The sequence below is a fragment of the Physeter macrocephalus genome, chromosome 21, assembly GCF_002837175.3.
Source record: "Physeter macrocephalus isolate SW-GA chromosome 21, ASM283717v5, whole genome shotgun sequence".
Classification (NCBI taxonomy): Eukaryota; Metazoa; Chordata; class Mammalia; order Artiodactyla; family Physeteridae; genus Physeter; species Physeter macrocephalus.
In genome coordinates, this window is record NC_041234.1 from 70,124,901 (window position 1) to 70,147,066 (window position 22,166).

The 22,166-nt window shown below is 36.4% G+C and overlaps 1 protein-coding gene and 1 pseudogene across 1 annotated transcript in view; one reads left to right on the forward strand and one right to left on the reverse strand.

Moving 5' to 3' along the window:
* The window catches only part of FAM133A (family with sequence similarity 133 member A), a 52,938-nt gene that overhangs the window by 9,695 nt on the left and 21,077 nt on the right, over positions 1 to 22,166 (forward strand). The window contains exon 3 of the mRNA XM_024129526.1: positions 14,788 to 14,874. The gene's annotated coding sequence lies outside the window, so the exon portion shown is untranslated. The remainder of the gene's footprint in view (positions 1 to 14,787; positions 14,875 to 22,166) is intronic.
* On the reverse strand, positions 6,384 to 6,725 carry LOC102983130 (transmembrane protein 256-like; annotated as a pseudogene).

Here is a 22,166-nt window from a genome sequence, read left to right on the forward strand (position 1 = left end):
GCCATGGCCGCTGAGCCTGCGCGTCCGGAGCCTGTGCTCCTTAACGGGAGAGGCCACAACAGTGAGAGGCCCGCGTACCGCAAAAAAAAAAAAAAAAAAAAAGAAAAAGAGGATGATGATAGGAATAGCCCTATTGGGTTGTTACATAAGCATTAAGGGGCTAATCTGTATAAATTATTTATTCATATGCATAAAAGTTCTATAAGTGCTGTCTGTTATTATACCATTCACAGGGCCGCATAGGGATTCCTATCCCAGTTAAGTAAGTATGATCCAGGGCCAAGGCTAATAAGTTTAATCAGCTTGAGTTGCTGTGTTTTATATGTGCACCATACCTTTCAACTTAGAAGATAAGTTAAATTTGCCTTGTGACCCAAAGTCACATTTTGTTGTTAAAGTGAGAACTAATATCCTTGGTTTATTGTCCACTGTGGCAAATTTTTCAGTTAAATTACATGCTTATCATGTAGTAAAGACTATGCTTCAGCAAATCTAGTTAGTATTAATACTTTCAAGGTGAAGATAGCTAACTCTTCACTCTTCTGTAACTCATCAATGAAAGAGAAGAGGCGAGGAAATGACATCATGACTGACTACAAGCGAGTAAATGAACAGGATGGCTAATGAACTCATTGTTTTAGTTATCAAAAAATCTATTTAATACAGAAAAAGAAACAAGAAATGCAACCATAAACTCTTCAGATTCATAACTGTGTTTTAGTGACTCTTTTAAAACAGTTGTAACCAAAATTTCAAAATTATGATATTGACCAGTTTTGTCTGTCTTGTTTTATAACCAATGTTTGTCTGTCTAAAAGACTAATTAAGCATTGTTTGTTTAGAGGTAACCAAATGCTCTAATTAACACAATTTCATTATCTGGCATCATGAGAATGTGTCTAGCCTTCTTTGGAAGAAAGGTTAAAAATGGCAGAGACAGAATTACATGAATTATTAGACTACATGACCAATCTGCTTACAGTGCTCTCCATGCTGCTCCTTAGCTTCTAATATATGCTATACATAGTGTTTTGAAAAGTCTTCCTGAAAATACTTATCCTATCCCTGTTCTAATCCCAAAGTTTTGGTGATACTCCACTGTCTGGAATCAGATCTGTGCACATAAGCATAAGCTGTATCTGGTTACCTTGGGCAAATTTTTCAACTCCCTTTGCCCCAGTATCCTCATCTGTGAAATGAGGGTACTAATAGTACCTTCCTCATAGAACCATGGTGAGCTTTAAATAGCATAATACGTGTAAAATGCTTTGAACATGGTGAGTGCTCTATCAGTGAATTCTTCCTTACTAAACTTATCTTTTCCAGGAATGCTTGCCCAGTGGGATGTAGTTCTTCAACTCTTCATTTATTTCAGGGCTTATTTACTGAAGCTACATTGAAGTTTTGTATACTTTTTGATAAACATTATAACAGAACCACATAGCCCCATTTCTTTTACAAACACACGTTCTTTCCCCAAGTATACTTTAAATTTCCCTAGGACGGGGACTGAGATATTTTCTTGTATGTAACTCTCCATCCTCACACAGAATATTGCTCTGCACAAGAACAAACTTAGTACTAAAAAAACCAACTTCTTAAACTAATGAACTGGATTCCTGAGAGCAGGAGTGTTTTTACTTGCTGCTGAAGTAAAAAACATTTTTAGCCTTTAATTACATCCTACTTTTATTTAACAATTGTCCCATCTCCTAAATATGCCAGATTTACTGGTGCATACCTGCCATGCAGCAAATCACATTAGTTTAGTACATTTTCAGTATTTAAAGAATTAGTTTTTAGCAACCAACTTCTAAATAAGAGCACCTCACATACTTTATTAATAGCTAGGAGACTATGCAGAGTCTTTAGAAGAAAAATTCTGGAATTTAATGAGGATCTATAATATTAAATTAAAATGTCTCTTAACCCTCTGTTTCATTAGTATTTTCTTTCATAAGACAAGATTTCTAGAAAATAATTATCTGAAAATTTCTTTACAAATAATCGGCATTTAAAGGAAAATATATATCAAAATATCAGGGCATCTCCTTTTAATAAATTGTACTCTGGATATCATAAAAATAGCCACAAATTAAGTTTCAGCTAAGTCAGATGAATAAGCTCTAGAGATCTGTTGTATAATATCGTACATATAGTCAACAGTAACGTACACTTAAAATTTATTAAGAGGATAGATCTCATGTTAAGAGTTCTTATCACAATAAAATAATTTTTTGAAAAGGCTACTCTGAGAACCAGATTTTGTTTGTTACCAGAGCCTTGCTGTTTGAATTAAGCATCTCCATGTCACATTGAATTTTCCTTTCTTGTAGCATATTAAGAAACAAATTCCCCAATTTCTTTATTATTTAAAAGGTACTTTTCCTTGGGAAGTCAAGGTTTTTTTTAACACAAAAAGCAGTTATTGAAGCATTTAAATGATTGGGAAAATGCCAGAAACTAGGGCTTGAGAACACATCTGCCTTGGTAACAGAACAAAAGAGCTGGTTCTCAATATGTGTAAAAGATGCCCACAGTAGAGTGCCAAATGAAAAAGCCAAGTTGCAAATCAATATCTGCAGTATGATCTCATCTATGTAAAAAATACATATAAAAAGGTACATATATGGAGTGTGCGTGTGTGTGTTTTCATACTCATAGAAAAATGTCTGAAAATATACACACCAAACTGATGTAATTAGGTAGAAGAAAAAGCTTTAAACTTTTATTTTCTATTCTGAAGTACTTTTTGAATTTTAAAATAATGAGCATATATTATTTTTGTAACTAAAAAGGAAAAAGTTAAGGCAACAATGAATAACGTTGTTTGCACAAAGTTTGGGTTGTTGTTTAGTCAAGCAAGGTTTATATGGAGAGCTTGAGTACTGTCCCAATTATTGCTTTTGCAAAGTATGAAGTATCTTTTGCTTGAGCAGCACTTATATAGCCTGATCTGTATACATTTCTTTCATTCAAATTGTTTCCTTTCCTCTTATTTCAAAACTCATATCATTTTTCCTATTGACTTGTACAGCCATTTTTAATGGAGAAAATGACTCTTGCTTCTAGAGGCTCAGGTTGCCTGGAAAATGAAGGTCATGAGTAGATTAACCATTCTTCTGAGAAGTTTATTTTTAGCTTTGTGGGGAAAACTTAGGCCAATTCTTACAAATAACTATTTGGATTTTGTGATATCCTTTCTTTCCTGTGGTTTTGTGATGATTTGAAGAAATTTAAAGCCATAAAATATTGCTTGATCATAAAATCACTAGGCAAATTGCATTTTTCTGCAAATGATGTACATATAATTTAGCTGCAAATGATGTACATTTATAATACGCTTACTAAGAGATTCTGTTTAACTCAGTAAAAGATATATGCTTACTGGACTGAAATTTGAAATCACTGAACCGAAGTTATTATAAAATTGTAAAAATTAATGGGATGCACATTTCAGAGAGATAGCTATGACAACTGATAAATTATTCTAGGTACTGTTCCCGTCTGTACTCTCTTGCATTCTGTCATTTCACTATTTCAGATCACTGTTATTTTCCACCTGGATTATTTACCTCATCCTTGTCGTCTATCTCCCTACCTCAAGCTCTCTTGCTTCCCTTCAAGCCTGTATTCTATTGTGAAATTAACCTTTCTAAAATGCCATTTTCTTCATATCATACCCTTCTTGAAAATCTACAGTGAATTCTCATTGAAAGGCAGAGTGGTGTAGGGAAAAAAATACCAGTTTTGAAGTCAGACAAACTAGAGTTTGAGTCTTGGTCATGCCATGCAGCCTCTGGTAAGTAATTTTATAGAAATTAGATTCCAGAATCAAGCATACCCACATTTGCCACTTGCTAGCTGTCTGGCATTGGGAAGTTACTTAATCTCAATAACCCACAGTCTCTTTATCAGTGGAATGTGGAAAATATTATATAACTATATCAATTAGGACTTTTCAGTTGCAAGCACCATAAATCAACTCTGGCTATTTTATTCAAAGTTTAATTCATTGGAAAATAACAAGGTATCACAGAATCTGTGGAAAGCTGGTGAGTCAGGTCTGGAAACAGGCAGGAATTGAAGTAGCTCTGAATACCTAGGAAGCAGAAAACACAAGGGCCTCATAACCAGAATAGTCTAATCATGATGTTGAGGATGAGATAAACTGAAACTTCAGTCACTTTCAATTTAATTGCTTGCCCCTTAACTACAATATGGTAAGGCCTCTAGTTACAGTCCCACTGGATTCTTCTCAAAAGAAAATCAGTGCTATGAGACTGAGGGAATGGATTCCCAATATCCAACCTACAACAAATGCCCACTATGCATATAAACCACAAATCACATAGTAAATGCTCAGTAAATGACTATTTTAACAGAATAAAGTCTGGACAACTTAATCAGGCCTTCATGGCCATTCAATTTCTGACCTCAATCCACTTTTCTAACTTAATTTTCTCCCAAATCCTCTACATAAACCCTGAATTCTCATCTCTGCCCTTCTCAGTCCATTTTCCCTGCCTGAAATCTTCTCAACCTCTCTCACTTTTTAATATCCAACTTATCTCTTCTAAGGCTCAGTTTAGCTCTTTTTCTGATCCTGGAATCACTGGTTTTGTTTCCTCATTTTTTCTTAATCATGGATTGCTTCTTGACATCCTTTTTGAATGGTAGTCTTGTATTTGCTAACTCTTTATGTGCCCAGCTTGATTATAAACTCCTTCAGAAGAGAGATCATGTATCATATATTTCTTTGCTTCCTTGATGACACTGAATGCAGTGTTTTACACATAGTAGGCACTCATAAACTTCTGATAAACAAATGCAAGAATTGCAAATTATTAATTTAAATCAACATTCATTTAATGATCACCTTCTGTATACTCAGCACTGTGTTGATTGTTTTGAAGGTACAGAAAAAAAACTATGAAAGTTGCCTTTGATGTAGCTCACAGTCTAATTTAGGAGAGAAAAAAATAAAAGCATGCAGTATCCCAGGAGCAGTTATATTAATAAGTAAAACATATCATGTGAAAATGTTTTATATCAGTACTAAGGGTATGAGAAGATGTAAAAAGCAGGAATAACTAATAGTTATGGGAAAAATGAGAAGGAAAGTTTATTGAGGTGGAGAAGTTAGCAGGGAATAGTCTGAAACATAACTGGATATATGAGGTTAGAACTGGGAAAAAGCTTCACAGTCAGGGCTGGAAATATAGGCTTGTGACTCATTGTTATGTAAGGAGTGTTAGTGTAAATGAAGAAATTATGAAAATAAGGTAAGCCTGAGGAAAGCCATGTAGGTGCCATAAAGGAAGTCCACCAAATTATTCCATTTAAAATATCTCTGTGTTTTTTTAAAACAGATTTATTGAAATGCAGTATGCATACTATAAAATTCACTCTTATTAGTGTATAATTCAATGATTTTAGTAAATTAATAGAATCGTGCAACAGTCACTGCAAATTCAGTTTAAAAATTTTTCCATCATCCAAAAATTCTGTGATACTCATTAGCAGTTAATCTCTTCTCCTATGCCCAGGCTTAAGCAAATACTCTTCTGTTTTCTTTCTCTGTAAATTTGCCTTTTCTATACATTTCATATAAATGGAATCATATAATATGTGGTCCATTGTGTGTAGCTTCTTTCACCGAGCATATTTTTAAGGTGTATTCATGTTGTAGCATGTATCAATAGCTTGTTCCTTTTAAGTGATTAATAGTATTCCATTGTGTAAATATATCACATTTTGTTCATCCATTTACTAGGTGATGGACATTTGGATTTTTTCCATTTTTTTCTTGTTATGGATAATGCTACTATGAATAGTTACAACATGCCTGTGTGGACATATATTTTTGGACATATATCTTTATCTCTTACGGTTAGATTCCTAAAAGTAAAATGGCTATTATATGATAAATTTATGTTTAACTTGTTAAAAAACTGCAAAATATTTTCCAGAGTGTCTGTACCATATTATGTTCCCACTAACAATGCACAGGTGGACTGCTTTCTCTGCATCCCCAACACTTAGTACCATTTGTATTTTTTATTATAGCCATTCTAGCGGATATGTAGTAGTTTCTAATTGGGATTTTGATTTACATTTCCCTAATGACTAATCATGTTGCATATCTTTTCATATCCTTTTCAGCTATTCATAACTTGTTTGATGAAATGTCTAATCAAATCATTTGCCTATTTTTAATTAGGTTTTTGTCTTTCTAATAATTATTGAGTTGTAAGAGTTATTCAAATATTCTGTATACAAGCGTATTTTATTATTATTTTTTTTTAAATTTGCCTTTCTCTTTTAATCCCATCCCTGCTCCAATTCTAAAAAATGTCCATAGAAATTAAACACAAGGAAGCTCAAAGAGCCAAGGCAAGCCAGCCCAAGAGTAGCAGGCTCCTTCCCACAGGGGCCAAAGTATGGGTGCTGTGGTGTCCACTCAGAGCCTGGTAGTTAAATCTGGTGCAGAAAAAGGTAGTTCCAGAAGCTAGCAGTAACCCTGCCCAGAGGGACTTTCTGCACAGGAGCACCCCTCGCAGGGCCAGACAGTGTAAAAAGTGGTGTTTGTTGGTCTTGTGAAAGAGCTCCTTCCTGTAGGCATCCAGGAACTGGGCTAAGTGTGCCCCATAGGAGGCCAAGCCTAAGGCCCCCACTCAGGACAAGGCACCCAGGCAGCAGAAAGCAGCCCCTGGACTGGCCATGGCTGTGTATCTGCAAGCTTTTTATTAGATCTGTCATTTGCAAATGCTTTCTTTTAGTCTGTGGCTTGTACTTTTATTTTCTTATTGGTGACTTTTGAGGAGCGAAAGTTGATACATTCAAATTGATCAATTTTTTCTTCTATGTATCATGCTTTCAATATTATATCTAAGAACTCTCTGCCCTACTCAAGGTCACGAATATTTTCTACTAGAAGTTATATATTTTAGCTCTTAAATTTGGGTCTGTGATCCATTTTGAGTTAATTTTTTGTATATGGTACGAATTAAGGGTCTAATTTCTTTCTCTAATTTTTTTTTTTTTTTTTTTTTTTTTTTTTTTTTTTTTTGGCCACACCATGCAGCTTGCGGGATCTTGGTTCTCCAACCAGGGATTGAACCTGTGCCCTCAGCAGTGAAAGCACCGAGTCCTAACTACTGGATCGCCAAGGAATTCCCTCTCTATTTTTTTTTTTAAATGTGGGTATCCAGTTGTCCCAGCTGCTTTTTTGAAAAAACTGTCCTTTCCCCCATTGAATTGTCTTGGTACCTTTGTTGGAAATGTACTGACCATAAATCTTAGAATTTATTTCTGAACTTTGAATTCTATTCCTCTTATCTATATGCCTATCTTTGGGCCAATACTACACTGTCTGATTAACTGTGGCTTTATCTTAAGTTTTGAAATTGGGAAGTGTGAGTCCTCCAATTTTGTTCCACATTTTCAAGTTTGTTTTGGCTATTCTGGTCCCTTGTATTTCCATATGAAATTTAAGATCAGCTCATCAATATCAGTTTCTGCAAAGAAGCCGGCTGGGACCTTGATAGGGGTTGCATTCAGTCTATCCATCAACTGAGGATGAATTACTATCTTGATAACATTGAGTCTTCCTATCTAAGAGCATGAAATATCTATTTATTTAGATATTCTTTAATTTCTCTCAGCAATGTTTTGTGGTTTTTAGTGTATAAGTCCTGACAGAACCTCTGTGCTGAATGAACTGGAGGGTGGAGGGTATGGGAGCAGCTCCAGGTCGTAATGCCACAGATTCCCACTCTTTGTACTCCAAGGTCAGCGATGTTTCAGGAATAAACACTCCTCATATGGATATATAGTTTTGGTCAGTTTCCAGAGTGCTGAAATGGTTGCTTTTTTAATTTTGTCCAGGTTTATAGTGCTTTGGGGAAAGATTTCCTAACCTCCTCACCTAGCTATAGCCGGAAGTTCTAACATGTGTGTATTTTTATGAGAATTTGTGTTCCAAGCACTTCTAATTCCAAAAGCCCAGTGATAGAATATCTATTGAGTTATGCCAATTCATTCAAAAAACATGTTAAACTACCACTTGTCATGTAAAGACAAAACATATGGGTTACTGAATAACTTCTTTTGTATAGCATTGATTATGTGTTTAGAGTTGTGATGAAACAGTGACTGAAATTGACTACATAATTTAATTCAAATAAACAGATATATCGAGCATTTCTTATGTGTTTGATACCACAGGAAACAATAGATGAATTAATCATTATTGCTACCCTAAAGAAATTCTCCATGTAGTGTCAGAGTCTGCAAGTATGCTTCAAGTCTACAAGTCTTCAGAGTCTGAAGTATCAATATCAGGTAGACAGCCAAGTGTGCATCCTTGGAGCCCCAGACTCAAAATCGCTATTTGGATGTCTAGCAGACATCTCAAAATTAACATGTACAGAAATGAATTTGCTCACCCACCTTTTACTACTAATCTTCTTTAGTGACCCCATCTCAATAAATGGCACCTCTGTCTAACGAGTTCCAGATACGTGGTAGTTATCCTTGATTTCTTTTTCTCCCTTACCCCATATCCAATCAGTCACCAAGTCCTCTTGCTTCTACCTCCAAAATAGTATCTCATATCTGCTCATTTGTCTCCTACTCTAGTGCCAACATCCTAGTCCAGACTATTTCATCGACTGCTACCACCCCATCGAAATTATCATACCTGGACACCTGTTCTGCATTCCTTCTTAAACCAAAATATCATTTCTTCATACATGGGGCAAAGTGATCTTTTAAAAATGAATATATGATAACGTCACTTCCCTGCTTAAAATTTTCAGTGGTTCCACATTTGATGTACAATATATTGCCCAGTTAAGTATGTTATTCAACAGCCATAGCATTCCAGCCCCAACCTAGTCCAACTAACCGTCATATCTCACCTAGACTAACGTTCCTTCTGTATCCAATCTTATCTCCTGTCTCTTTTCCACATAGTAGAGAGAATGATTTTTCTAAAATACAAGTATGAGCATGTCTCTATTTCTCCTCTATTCAGAATTTTTCCCATGAGTTTTTGTACAAAGTTCAAAATCTTTAATATTGTCAATAAGGTCCTTCATGATCATGCTCCTGCCCATTTCCTCAGCATTATCCCATGCCACCATCACCATTAATCATTACCCTCCAGTCATATTAGCCTATTGTTTCTTGATGGAGCCAAGCTCATTCCTGTCTCAGTACCTTCATATATGTTTTTCCTTCTGCTTTGAATTGGCCCTCATCCTCTTTACCTGGCTCATGACTATTCATCTTTCAGGTCTTATTTTATTTTTTTTATTATTTTTGTGTGTGTGTGTGGTACGCGGGCCTCTCACTGTTGTGGCCTCTCCCGTTGTGGAGCACAGTCTCCGGACGTGCAGGCTCAGCGGCCATTGCTCACAGGCGCAGCCGCTCCATGGCATGTGGAATCTTCCCGGACCGGGGCACGAACCCGTGTCCCCTGCATCGGTAGGCGGATTCTCAACCACTGCGCCACCAGGGAAGCCCTCCAGGTCTTATTTTAAATCCCTCTTTCAAAGAGTGGTCTTCCCTGATCCCATTTACTAAGTACAAGCTATGTGCTGTTATCAAACCCTATGCATTTTCTTTATAGCACTATCACAGTTTTAATTATATAGTTATTTGTAGGTTATTTATTTAATATGAGTGGTCCTAAAATCTATGAGTTTAGGGACCGTGATCGTATTGTAATGTCACCAGCATTTTCTAGCACAGTGCTGGGCACATAGTAAGCACTCAATAAATATTGGCTGAATGAATTAGTGAACATGCCATGGCAACATAAAGGAGAAAGAAATTGTTTCCTGCTAGGAGGATCTGGAAAGTTGGGGATTAAAAGAAAGGTATTTTAGGCAAAGGAAACAACATGTTTGTACAAAGTCAAAGAGTTAGGAAAGATACTAGAATATTTGAGGAATAGTGAGGTATTTTATGTGGCTGAAGCATAGGGATTTCAGTGATACATGGAGGAAGAAGAGAGAATAAGAGGAAGAAAGTTAAGGAGAAATGAGTTTGGAGAAGCTCAAGATCAGGGTCATTCTGCCAAACTAAGGAATTCAAATTTAATTAAATAAACATTAGGGAGTGACCAACTTTAAAGAAAGGTGACTAGAGTTAGCAGTGTGGAAGATGGACTGGACACAAAAAAGAGTAAAGAATAATATGTATGCAAGTGGGGTATACGTGATGCACAACATTTGCATAGCAATCTGTATTTTTTATAGCACCCTCCTAAAACCTTACCATTGTGTGTGTGTGTGTGTGTGTGTGTGTGTGTGTGTGTGTGTAATGTCACTCAGATATGCTTTAATTTCAAAATTTGTCATAGGTCCTCCCTTTATGCCATCATGATATCATGATAATTCTTAATACCAACAATTATAAGAATATGAAATTACATCAGCCTGTAACATTTACCTTTTTGAGGTATGTTCACATATATTACCTTATTTGATTTTCACCCAAACCCATAAAATAGACAGAGACAACTTTTCTTATTTTGTCAATGTGAAGACTGGGCTCACAGAGGCTAAAAGAATAGCCTAAGGTTATATAACTAGTATAGCTAAGATGCAGCATTAGAACCCTTTTCTAAATCCAAGGTCCTTCTCAATTTAAAATCCATGCATTTTAGTACTAATTTTACTGTTTTTGCTTTTTATAACTAATGCTTTTGAATAAAAGTTTCATAATGAGCTTCCATAACTTTGAAGTAACAACAAGTTTAGCTTTCCTCAAGTTGCTCTTTTGAAATACTTCCACAAACTATGAGGCCTAAACAAATACTGAAAAAAGAATTTCCTAGATAAAGGAATTATAAATACAGTCTTCATTAAAAAATAAATGTTGATTATCAGCCAGTGAAAAACACATATTTTAGACCTTTTAAAAAATCTTCAGGGGGCTTCCCTGGTGGCGCAGTGGTTGAGAGTCCGCCTGCCGATGCAGGGGACGCGGGTTCGTGCCCCGGTCTGGGAGGATCCCACATGCCGCGGAGCATCTGGGCCCATGAGCCATGGCCGCTGAGCCTGTGCGTCCGGAGCCTGTGCTCCGCAACGGGAGAGGCCACAGCAGTGAGAGGCCCGCATACCGCAAAAAAAAAAAAAAAAAAAAAAATCTTCAGATAAGAATGAGTGCCCACATAGAAGAATTGCATTGGGTTGGCAGGAATCATCTCATTTGTTTAGAAGGTTAAGATAAGATCAAAAAAAGCAAAAACAAAACCAGACAAAGTGGAGTAGAGATGTAAAAAATGGAAATGCCAATATGGCTGAACATCTTTTGGGAAAGATTATATGGCATGCTTATCATTTATAGTAATTTCATTTGGAATGTCTTTTTTTAAGACTTTATTTTTTAGAGCAGTTTTAGGTTTACAGCAAAATTGAGAGAAAGGTACAGAGATTTCCCATATACTCTCTGCCCTCCACACATGCATAACTTCCCCCGTTATCAACATCACTCACCAGAATGGTATTTTTTTTAACCAAAGATGAACCTACACTGACACATCATAATCACCCAAAGTCTACCTTAGGGTTCACTCTTGGTGTTGTATATTCTCTGGGTTTGGATAAATGTATGATGACATGTATACACCATTATAGTATCATACAGAGTATTTTCACTGCCCTAAAAATCCTCTGTGCTCTGCCTATTCATCTCCCTCCCCCACAGCCCCATCCCTGGCAACCACTGATTTTTTTTTTTATTGTCTCCATAGTTTTGCCTTTTTTCTGTGCAATGGGGTCAAAAATTCAAGGTGAAGTTGAGAAAAATTAAAAGCCATAGAAGATAAGCCACCTGCAAAATTAACCCGAGAGCCTGCTTGTGAGTAGATAATTCAATTTGGAAACACTCAAAGTTTTGGTTGAGCTGCAGGGAGGCATGAATAGAATGTGTTCATAAATTGAAAATGTAAAATCTAATCAGTTAATGGAAGACTGAATTATCGGAAAGAAAATTACTACATTAGGGAAAATCATAGAACTAGCTGTGAGTTTACAGAAATGGCTAGGAAAGAGAGTGCCCTGATTATCAGATTGGAATACTCTAGTCCCCAACCCAATGGTGGAGATTGGTAGGTAGATCAAATTAAATCTTGAGGCAGTAATCATTAAGAATATCTACTGACTCCTTTTTTAATGATTCCAGGCTCACCATGGTAATTTATTATCATAATTTTGTTTTGTACATGTATTATGTAATAGATTCAGGATATGCTGGTTATCAAACTGAACATTCCTGTGTGTTTACAATATTTCCAATTATAAACTAATGGATGAGCATCTGATTTATACATCAATATAGTGTGACTTTAGTTAGTGTGAATTAGCCTCCCTCATCCTGGTACTACTGGCACACTGATAGAATAGTATAAAGTCTTACATAGATTGAAGCAAATATTATGTCTATATGGAAAAGCATGTGGGTGACATCATTTATCCATTTGCTATCAATTAAAGAACTAGGTGGTGATACAGAATATGCTTATGTTTCCTCTTATTTTTATTGTTTCTTGTTGAAATTTCCTCATGGCAATGGTTTTTGTACTTTCTACCATAATAACATGAGGAAATTATTAAAATTACAAATTCAGAGGTCTTACTCCCAGAGACTGTGATAATACTTGTTCTGGGATGAAGCATAGGACTCTGCATTTTTTTAAAAATGACCTATATGATTCTGAGCTTGTGCATTAGTGGACTATACCTTGAATAGCACTGTTCTACAGAAATTTTTTCTATATTTTAATAAGCCTGTGGTTCTTAAAGCGATTGTTCACTGCTGGGCAAAATTTCACAGATTTCTGTTAGGTTTCTGTTAACTGGGTAAGCCAGTGACATCTGAAACCAGTTTCAGACCTCTGATTGGTCAGAACTGTGTATGCAAATCACAGCGAGCATTGAGGAAGTGGACGACAGCTTTGTAAGGATAACCAACTTGGGGCAGGGCTAAGGAAAGACCAAATGGCTGCCATCTTCACTCTGCTATGTGCTCCAAGGTGAAGAATAGAAAATAAAATCCTCTGAGGTCCTCCCTGTTCAACAGCAGAAGCAAATAGGTAAGTGGTAATGCTGAGGCGTAGCCTAGGTGATATTACCCCCTCCAAAATCTTATCTCCACATAGCTGCCCCAAATGAAACAATCTAAGTAAAAGCAATGTGCTTCCTATGGAAGTGCAACTTTTGAGTCCCTAACTTTCTCTAAGAACCAGATTGCTGCCCCTAAACACCTCTTACATAGAAATTTTCCAGCTTACTCTGGAAATCAGGAACTATTTAACTGAGGATATGCAATTGGAAGAGGATTCAGGAGATGGGGTGAGGGGAAAGTAAGAGCAGGAAATCGGTTGGTAGAGCGTGGTATAGGCTAGGGTGACAAACAGGAAGTGGCAGAATTAGAGTTTGAATCCATCAGACTCCAAAGTCTATATACTTCTTTATTAGATTTTTCTAACATTAGTGTGCATAATAATCACCTGAAGGCCATGGTAAAAATGTAAGTTCATGACCCCAGAAGTTATGATTTAGTAGGTCTTATATGGAGTGCAGAAATCTATATTTTTATCAAATATCCTAGATAGCTCTGATGCAGATGGTCAGTGGACATACGTCAAGAAACATTTTCTCAGAGGAGTAGTTGTCAAACCATTTGGTTTAAGGGTTCCTTTACACTATTAGAAATTACTGAAGACCCCAAGGAGTGTTGGTTTATGTGGTCAAGAATATCTGATAAATAATAGTTATTTATATTTATGGTATTAAAAACTAAAACTGAGAAATTTTAAAAATATTTATTAATCCATTTTAAAATACCAATAATAAGAGCATTAAATTTTAACTAGATAACGTTTTGTGAAAAGTAATTATATTTTCAAAATTAAAAATATTTAATGAACAGATATGTATTAGTTTACGTTTTTAAATCTCTTTAATGCTGACTTAATTATTCTTGTATCTGTTTCTACAATTTGTTGTGATATGATGTTTTGGTTGAAGTATATGAAAAAAAATTAAGCCTCACACAAATAACATAGTTGGAGAAAAGAGAACCCTGCAGACAACTTGAAAGGTTGTTGGAGACTCCCATGGGTCCTGGGACCACACTCTGAGTTAGTGTCTTAGAGTAATATCTATTATTGCTCTCAGAAAGGGTTATGTTGGTCTGTCTGTGTTGGTCATCAAAGTTTAGGGACACCAAAGAAAGTAGAAAATTAATTTATTCCTTAGACTGTTTTGGGTTGTTAAATTATTTCATAAAATTTACCCCAATATTGCTCTTTTATTAACTTACTTTGTAAATTTGAAAGCACTATAGAAATATAAAATAGGAGTCCAGGTGTTGGGGAAGAATTTTGTTTAAAGAAATTGGGTTTCAGAACAAAGATTCCTTTGAGGGTAGAGGAGTGTCAATTGGCAATGAGGAAGGAATACATTAGGTGACCAATTATAGGCAGGAAAAGGAAAAGTATAAAAGCAGGGAATAATCTGTAGTTACTTATAGTAGATATTTACAATTGAATAAATAACTGTAATGGTGAGAAAGTGCTAATCATAACCTTTTAAGGAGGGTTATTACTTTGCCTGAATAAAAGAACCTTTTCTTCTGGTCAGCATACCTCTTTAAATTTGGTTACATTTATTTTTGTACTTTAAGTTTTAGTTCTATAACCTAAAACATACTGCAAACTTATGCAAGGACTTTAACAAATATTATCTCATTTCTTATCTTTGGTCAAAGTGGAAGAACCTGGAAAGCAGATTGGAAAGAAGTAGCTGGAAAAGTGAGAGGAAAACTGAATGTTTGTAATCTTGGAAGCCATTTGAGGTAAGTGTTTCCAGGAGGATGGAGTGAGTGATCCAGTCTGTCAATTGATGCTGAATGATGAAGTTAAGATAAAAATGAGAATTCATCATTAGACTTAGTGGCATGGAGGTGATTAATGACCTGGACAACAAAAGTTCTGATGGATTGGTTGAGGTGAAAGTCCCATGGGTGTGGGTTCAAGAGAGAATGGGAAGAGAAGAGTTAAAAACTGTATACAGTAAGTCCCCTACATATGAAACTTCAAGTTGAAAACTTTCAAAGATGAGAAAATGCGTTCACATGTACAATCACATAAGTTCACGTCTGGTGTACAATTGTCACATGCGTGCACCCTCTCCAAGTGGTTGTGCTTTTGTGTACTTTACTGTATAGTACTGTATAGAGTACAGTAGTACAGTATTTTTATTTCAAGCCACTATACTTTTCAAGGTACTATACTATAAGATTAAAAATGTTTTCTTGGGCTTCCCTGGTGGCGCAGTGGTTGAGAGTCCGCCTGCCGATGCAGGGGACGCGGGTTCGTTCCCCGGTCTGGGAGGATCCCACATGCCACGGAGCGGCTGTGTCCGTGACCCATGGCCGCTGGGCCTGTGCGTCCGGAGCCTGTGCTCTGCAATGGGAGAGGCCACAGCAGTGAGAGGCCCGCGTACCGGAAAAAAAAAAAAAAAAAAAAAATTTTCTTTATTTTTTGTGTTTGTTTTTTATGTACTATTTATGTGAAAAGTATTATAAACCTATTACAGTATGGTACTATATAGCCGATTGTGTTAGTTGGGTACCTAGGACTGACTTTGTTGGACTTACGAATGCGCTTTCAGAATGGAACTCATTCATAGGTAGGGGACTTACTGTAAACAGCTCTTTCCAGGATTTGTAATAAAAGAGAACAACAGAGAAATGGAGCAGTAGATAAAAGGGGAACTAGGGTTAAGACAGGTGGTTTTTATTGGTTCAAATGAAACAGTAACAGGTTTCTATGCTAATGTTTTCTTTTTAAGAGCTTCAGTAGTGAGCACAACACACATAGATCTTTTCCTTATAGAACCCATAATCTAGTGAGCAGAAATGGTATTAAACAAATGATTACACAAATAATTAGATAATATTCATTGCAATGAATATTAAAAGGAAAAGCACAAAGTTCTTTAAGAGCATAATTGTCAGACTGAACTTTTTCAAGGACATCAGAAAAGACTTCGCTAAATAAATGTTATTCAAGTTGCACTTAAGGAGGGAGAATAGTACTTGCAGAGGCCCTGGGTAGAGTGAATATGGCACATCAGAGATACTGAAAGAAGGCCATTGAGTTTGAAGCGTAGAGAGGGAGGAGGATGAGTGGGGCAGAAGATAAGGTTGAGGAAATAAGCAGTGACCAGGATTATTTAGGTTGGAGCCCATAGACTCATTTAGGATCTTTGGTTTTTATGCCAAGAGTATAGGGATCCTTGACTTTATGTGTTGGCCACAACAAAAGTAAACCAGCCAAAATTGAAATGTAAAAGGTGGAACAGATAGGAAGTAGAATGGAAAGGTGAGTTACATGACCATTGTTTATACTGCTACAGACAGGACATTAGGCCAAGTCTATTTGTGATTTCATAACCAGTTATTTTCCAATGCAGTCAATTTATTCAGCCTTCAGCAATTGAGAGATTTCTGTCTAACTGACCAAATCATACAGTAAGCAGGTCCAATTTGTTTGTTAAGATGGCCAAAAACAACAGATCATTATCATTCCTTACTTCATATCTTCCAATGGCTCTCTCTTTTTCTCTCTCTTAAAAATTAATGTATTTTCCAATTTTTTATTATGAAATTTTCAGGCACATAGAAAACTTGAAAGACTTTTGCAGTGAACACCTATACACTCATAACCTAGAGCCAAAAACTTTTATCATTTTGCTGTATTTGCTTTCTTTGTTTTGCTGTACAATTTGAAAGTAAGTTACAGAACTCATGATGCTTCATATGCAATTTCTTCAGCTTGCATCTCCTAAAAATAAGGGAATTCTCTTCCATACTCTTAATATTATAATATTTAAGGTAATTAAAAATAATTCCCTGATGTCATCTAATACCTATCAATATTAGATATCTCTAGGTATCCCCTCAAAATCATTTTTAGCAGCTTTATTTAGGTATAGTTTTCACACTGTGAAAATTATTCATTTTAAATGTAATATTCAATGACTTACTGCAAATTTACAAAAGTTGTGCAGCCATCACCACAATGTAATTTTGGAACATTTCCATCACTCTAAAAAGAAACCTCATATACCTGTTTTTTACTGAACTGGGATAAAATCAAGGTTCATGCATGGCATTTAATTATGTCTCTTTAAATCTTCTTGTTTTTCTAGAGCAGTCTTCATTTTTTTCTCATGTAATTTTTAGAAAAGACCAGATGTTTGTTTTATAGAATGTCCCATATTCTGTATTTATCTGTGTTTACTTATTACATCATTTAACTTGTTCCTCTGTTTCCCCCATCCCCCAACCACCACCCAGTATTTTCTGTTAAAGTCTTGATTAGTTTCATTCTGACGTATTTGGAATAAAGCCCAAATTTGTTAATTATCTCTCTCCTCTAACATGTAAACTCCATGCAGTCATGGACTTTACCTGTCTTGTTTAACACTAGTGCCTGGCTCATAGTAGGTTCTCAGTAAACATATTTTGTGTGAATAAGTGAAACACCTACATTCAGATTTTATGTTTTCACCATACAGTTTCAATCTTATTTTAAGATATTTTTCCATTTTAAATTGTATTATGGTCAAAATTAAGTTATGATTTATTTTCTAAGCCAGTAATAATTCAGGCTGATGAAAAGCAAGTTTTCTTCCATTTCAGCATGCCATAAACTTTTTAGGTGTTTCTCTAATTTTTAGGATATCAAATTTATTTTCAAGATGAGGAATTTCATGCGCAAACATTTTGGAATAGATAAGCCAAATAGATTACAAAGTTTTGATATGGCTGCTTATCAGAAGATTTAAGGGGTTGCATAAGTAATCTGTATGCTCACATTCAGGGCTGTTGGGGGATTTGGGGTTAGAATTGACTTCTTCCATAGAGAAAAACAGTTATCTAGAGTTATACTGAGTTGAGAGTAAATCAAGAAAATGTACTGGGATCTTCAGTTTCCTTATTCAGGCAATAATATAGGCAGACTATTTCAGTGTCATTCAAAGGGTGAAAAAGATTCAGAGGAATCTGGGTAAAAACAGCTGACTTCCTAGTGTGGAACTTTCCTGTATTCCTGACTACTGCATGACAACTGCTGCTGGCAATGATATAACAAATAGGTAAAAATAACTGCTGTGACATGTTAAGTGTCAGGTTAGCAAATTCTGTGACTCGGAATATCTGCCAAAGCAGTGGATAGAGAGCATGGTAGTCTGGGCAATGCTATAGTCTTTACCCTTTAGGGATTTGCAATCCAGTGAGGGAAAAGGAAATTACAAGTGACACTCTACATATATAAATGGCAGGAACATATACAGCCATGTGAAGGAACAGAGACAGGTAGTAAGTAATCTGGAATATAAAGGGAAGAAACTCTTAGTAGTTCATAGATTATCCAGGCTGATTTGAGTGGTTTCCATTTGCTTTTCGCTGATTCTAGTTAACACTGTTCTTTAAGCATCCCCATATTTGCAGATGTTAAGAGAGAAGGGAAAACTTGAATCAGTCCTTTTTATCAGCTCTGGTAATCATGTTGGGTAAGGAAAGAAACTGAAAATAATAAGTTACATGGTGTTTTTGAGTTTTCTGCACATTGCCATTTTCCCAAGTTATCTTCATTATCATAAAAGTTAGTTGTATCCAGCCACATGGTTATGCAGAAAAATACATTGACTAGTTTAAGCTACACTCCCATCTCCACTCCCACACCCAAGAGAGATGTATGCTTCATGTGTCTGAAAATTCTAGATTGATGTGATAAATTAATAGAACACCTGCTTCAGGTTGTCCCAATTTGTAGAAACTGATATTATCAACCAATTTAAATTTTGTTAACATTAGACACTTTTCTGCCCTTTCAGGGGAGCATTTGTCCTGTGACCTTCTGAACTTAAGGGGTAGATGTAGAGCTACAAATAACCATCATATTTTCATTAGAGTCCTCTGCTAGAATTTGCAGCCACTTTTCATGCTATAACGTTCTTTAATAATGCAGGCTTTAAATCAGGCTGCTAGGGGTCCAATCTTGGCTCTACCACTATGAGACCTTGGAAAAATTACTTAAGCGTCCTGAGACTGTTTGCTCATCTGTCAAATGGGGAAAATAATACCTACTTCATGAAGTAGTGAGAATTAAATGAGATAATCCATGTAAACCACTTGGAACAGTACTTATTCATGGTGAATACTGAATAATTGTAATCATTATTACATGATTGATGAAAATAATCATAGGAATATCAAGTCTTTACATTTATATAGACTTAAACAGTTTTCAAATTATGGCCAAAGAATATTTCATTTGAACCTGAGGGCAGGGGATGGGATTGAAAACTGAGACAAAGAGAGGTTATATGATTTGTCTGAGAGCACTCAGCAAGTAAAAAGGTAGCTGGTCCTTCACGTCTATAATGATAATGAATTCTAATGATTGCTGCATCGGTGGGTGAAGTTAAACAGCCTGCCTAGTGAATTTACCTAAGATACTGTATCTGCCTTCATCAAACCAACTCTTCCTCAGTGCCCTTCCTGGAATTTAAAACTAATTTTTCTCCCCCTGAGGATGAATACTGAATTATCTCTTCCATATGGTTTTTCAAAACAGGCAAGGCATGGAAAGGTAGTCCCCTTTGATTCCATCATACTAAAGTAATATTAATACAAATTTTCACACTTTCTGATGCTTCTCAGTGTACCTTATTATTGTTTCCAATAAGCATCTATATGTTAGTTATTATAACAAATAAGTCTATATGATCTGGCCTTTGAATTTTTAAGAAATTTTCATACGTAGTCATTTGTGAGAAGAGAGGTGACTCATATAAGTGTACCTAGCTACAATAAATAGCTGTGATGCTTTCAGTTATTTCATAGCCAGTATATTAGTATATACACATTACATCAAATTCTTTGTTCTGTTTTTAGAAATACACTTTAAAAAATTCATGTCAGGGTGGCAGAGTACAGAAGGTAGTCATTGAACAGTTGACACATGAGAAACCAAGTAAGGCTGTTTAAAGCCATGCATAAATAGATGTGCTTTGAACTGTGTTCCCTGGCAAAATAATAAAGAGTTCCCCTGGTTTGCTTCTATGCTTAGGGCCTTATCTTTTATAAGTTGCTGGAAGAGGTGACAAGTATATCCTGGCACAACTAGATCCAGGGAAAAGTTGACAGATTTTAGTCTAAAAATCAGTTTGGATTCACAGTGCATTGCCTCAAGAAGCATCTCGTGATTCTCTTATATAAAATATATCACTTTTTAACACAAAATGTAGATAAAATTATAAAGAATGAATGGAAGGTACAGTTTTGTCTCACTTTGAAAGTCTAATGTATGAATGATATTACATTTGCACCCTGATCAAATGTGAATGAAATTGATTTTAGATGTTCACTGCTAAAAAACACAAACAAGCTTTGTGACTTGAGGGATCTTGTCAGGGATTTATACAAAATTCATTTGTGAAATAGAAGTTGGGACAGTGGGGAGAAGAGATGTGGCAAACCTTATATGGGGGGTGTATTTTCATAGAAGTCATGTCACACAGATGGAAAGAAACTAGTATTCAGTTAGCATTGGTTCATGTAAGGTGACCCCCTTGAATAGAGGAACTGGAATTTTCAGTGCTCCTAGAACATTTTAATTACATCCTATATAGCCATGACTTACCACATCTAAACACACATAGTAGGGCAAAAATCTGTTGTCAAGGAAGACTCAAGAAAGTTGCTAGTGAGTATCTAAAACTTATCAAATGCACTGACAAAATAAATACCTCCTTGGCAACTGCTTAGTTGAATATGGTACTCATGTATATAATGGTTTTCTACAGAGGGTTTCTTAAAACATTGACACTGACACTATAAACAATACCGTTTTATTCATGGCTTCTTGACTAGGGCAAAGTGCTAAAGGGGAAAAGCTAGTTCTTCTGAGGGCCTTTGCTCTTTTCTGTAGACTATACACTTAGACTTTTCAAACAGTTTCAGAAATGTATGCAGGAGGGGAGATTGGTTTAACATGGCGGAGTAGAAGGACATGCTATCACTCCCTCTTTTGAGAACACCAGAATCACAACTAACTGCTGAACAATCACTGACAGGAAGACACTGGAACTCACCAAAAAAGATACCCCACATGCAAAGACAAAGGATAAGCTGCAATGAGACAGTAGGAGGAGCGCTATCACAATAAAATCAAATCCCATAACTGCTGGGTGGGTGACTCACAAACTTGAGAACACTTATACCACAGAAGTCCACCCACTGGAGTGAAGGTTCTGAGTCACATGTCAGCCTTCCCAACCTGGGGGTCTGGCAACAGGAGGAGGAATTTCTAGAAAATCAGACTTTGAAGGCTAGCGGGATTTGATTGCCAGACTTTGGCAGGACTGGGGGAAGCAGAGACTCCACTCGTGGAGTGCACACACAAAGTAGTATGCACATCAGGACCCAGAGGAAGGAGCAGTGACCCCATAGGAGACTGAACCAGACCTACCTGCTAGTGTTGGAGGGTCTCCTGCAGAGGCGGTGGGCAGCTGTGGATCACCAAGGGACAAAGACACTGGAAGCAGAAGTTCTGGGAAGTACTCCTTGGCGTGAGCCCTCCCAGAGTCTGCCATTAGCCCCACCAAAGAGCCCGAGTAGGCTCCAGTGTTGGGTCGCCTCAGGCCAAACAACCAACAGGGAGGGAACCCAGCCCCACCCATCAGCAGACAAACAGATTAAAGTTTTACTGAGCTCTGCCCACCAGAGAAACAGCCAGCTCTACCTGCCACCAGGGTCTCCCAACAAGAAACTTCCACAAGCCTCTTAGATAGCCTCATCCACCAGAAGGAAGACAGCAGATGCAAGGAGAACCACAATCCTGCAGCCTATGGAACAAAAACCACATTCACAGAAAGATAGACAAGATGAAAAGGCAGAGGGCTATGTACCAGATGAAGGAACAAGATAAAACCCCAGAAAAACAACCAAATGAAATGGAGATAGGCAATCTTCCAGAAGAAGAATTCAGAATAATGATAGTAAAGATGATCCAGGACCTCGGAAAAAGAATGGAGGCAAAGATTGAGAAGATGCAAGAAATGTCTAACAAAGAC